The sequence below is a fragment of the Galeopterus variegatus genome, unplaced genomic scaffold (assembly GCF_000696425.1).
Source record: "Galeopterus variegatus unplaced genomic scaffold, G_variegatus-3.0.2 Scaffold10773, whole genome shotgun sequence".
Taxonomy (NCBI): domain Eukaryota; kingdom Metazoa; phylum Chordata; class Mammalia; order Dermoptera; family Cynocephalidae; genus Galeopterus; species Galeopterus variegatus.
This window is the reverse complement of record NW_007736884.1, coordinates 1-2776: the sequence shown is the minus strand read 5'-3', so window position 1 is coordinate 2776 and position 2776 is coordinate 1.

Below are 2776 nucleotides of genomic sequence, written 5' to 3'. Positions count from 1 at the left end.
AGAGTGAAAGAGGGAGGGAGGGAGGGAGGGAGGGAGGGAGGGAGGAAGGAAGGTAGGAAGGAAGGAAGGAAAGGAAAGAAAGAAAGAAAGAAAAGAAAGAAAGAAAAAGAAAAAAAAGAGAAAAGACCAAAACAATATGATGAACTTTTGAAGGGAGAAAACAAACCTAAGGATACTAGAGATGGTGGGGAAGTAGGAGGGGTTTGGGGAGGAATAGGTTGGGTAAAGGGCATAAAGAAAAAAAAAACAACAATTTGTAATAATATGCGTATAATAATAATAAAAAGATAACATAAAAAAATCTACCCAGTGTCGAGTATTTTGTTATAAGCAACAGAAACAGACTAATACAGTAACCTTCTGTGAGATGATTAAGTTCTCTGGGCCTCAGTTATATCTTATGTAAAACAGGGTTAGGAATAATGCTTACTTTGTAGAATTGTTGTCAAAATTTAAAGATATAATGCATTTAAAGTGTTCAGCCCAATTTCAAGTATATGGTTAATTCTCAGTAATGGAAGCACTCATTATTATTATTAAATTTTATAAGCGACATGGAGCAAAATCGTGATTTCTCTGACCCACGCCTTTCAATCTAGTTTATATTTTTGAGTGCATCTAGGACATACAGTAAGACACAAAAGAGAAGAGGGTACAGAAGAGTAGAAGGAGTCTCTGCTTTTAAAAAGTTTATATTTTAAGTTAGCTCAAGAGATTTAAAAAAGGAGTAAATAATGAAAGGAAAGTGGAAATAATTATTCTTTAAATAAAAATACTAGTGAATGAATGCAGCACACAATGTAAGAATTGATTTAGGCCAGGCTAATAAATCAGTGATAAAATCGTTTGGTGAAATATTGTTAGGGAACAGGATATTAAAGTTATTAACCCACAAATCACTTACTAATTACTAAGGAAAAATATTCATTTAAACGGAAAGATAGGCAGTCACCATTTTAAACCAATAATGGGGCAAACCAACATTATATGTCTTTTGATGTAAAATATTAAGTATAGCATTACACTTCTGTAGTATTCTTGCCAAAAATATTTAACAAGAATCTAATCATGAAGAAACTGACATAATCAAGATTGCAGGATGTTTGTAAGGAAAATTGGCTTGGAGCATTGAAAAATTCAATGTCATGAAAGAACAAAGAACTTGGGGATTTGTCCTAAATTTTTAGAAAAGGAAAAAGGAGAGGCATACAGCCAAAAGATCAAATGACCAAATCTTGGAAAAAAGGGTTTATTAAAGACATTTGGGGAACATTTGAGAAAATTAAAAATAGAGTTTTTTACATAACATTATTGAATTAATGTTAGTTTTCTTAAGCTTACTAACAGTAACATGGTTACATAAGAAAATATCCTTATTTTTGTGAGATGAATGCTGAAGTACTTACAAGTGAGGTGCGATAATATCTTCATTTTTCTTTCAAATGGTTTAGCATAAAGTTTAGATAGATAATTGATAGATAGATAGATAACAGGTAGATATAAATAGATAAAATAGAGTACATGCACATAACTATGGAAGAATACTAATATTTGTCTTTGGGTAATCAGTTTTGTTTCAAGTCTTTCATACTTTCATATAAGTTCTAAATTTTTCAAAATTAAAAGTTAGAGGTATATATTTATGTTTTTTTTCCTTTTTGTCTTTTTTACTGACCAGTAACGGGATCGCAACCCTAGGTGTCGCGCCTGTACCGGGGACCGGCAACGGGATTGCAACCCTCGGTGTTGCGCCCACACCACGCTCAGCCAGTGAGTGGGAACCGGTCTCCACATGGGATCCGAACCCTTGGTGGGAGCGCCGCCGCACTCCCAAGCGGCGCACTCTCCAGTGCACCACCGGGCCGGCCCTAGAAGTATATATTTAGAAACTTGTCAAAATGAAAAGGTGAAGGTAGATAGTTATGTATTTAGATGAGCACCAGTTATACTCCAGGAAACACAGAAATCAATTATCTACTGGTTTTCTAAGTGTTATATTGGGGCTTATGAATTTTTCTCAACAACCTAATAACTGCAACATATGCCAAGACAGGAGAAACAAAGAACATACAAAAAAGCCTTATATATGTTCCATGCAACCTGGACAAATGCAAATATTAATACTCACTTAAAAAGAGAAATCTTATACAATTTTAGTAATGGAAATGTGTTTCTAAATAGGTTAATTATTTTCTTTTGGGAGAAGTCCTCATCTCAAGAAACCAATTAAATTTAAAACTTTTGAAAATTAACTTTAGTTGTCTCTTAACTGATTTATGCGTCTCTGAGAGTTTCAGGATCACAACTAAGGTGCAGTCATTGTCTATCTAGCACCTTGTCAAATCCGTGTATTGAAAAATTATGCAGTTCTTAATATAAGTATACAATTCACACACACCACTCATACCATGCACAATATTAACTTGCAACTTTTTGAGGGAGGTAAGCAAGACTACCAGACTTCCACCAGTTGGTTGAAGGCTGAAAGAACGTTACTTCTTTTCCCTAACTCCCTCATGCACACTTTACTCATTTTCTTTTTTTCTTTTTTTTAAATTGTTTTTAAAATTTTTAAAAAATTTTGTCACTATACAATGTGGTTGATTATTATGACCCATCACCGAAACCTCCCTCCCTCTTCCCTCTCCCCACTCCCACCCAAGAATGTCCTTCCCGTTTGCTTGTTGAAACACCTTCAAAGAAATTGTAGTTGTTATATCTTCTTCCCCCCCCCCGTTTTTTTTTTTTTGTGTGTGTGTGTGAGTGAATTTATTTG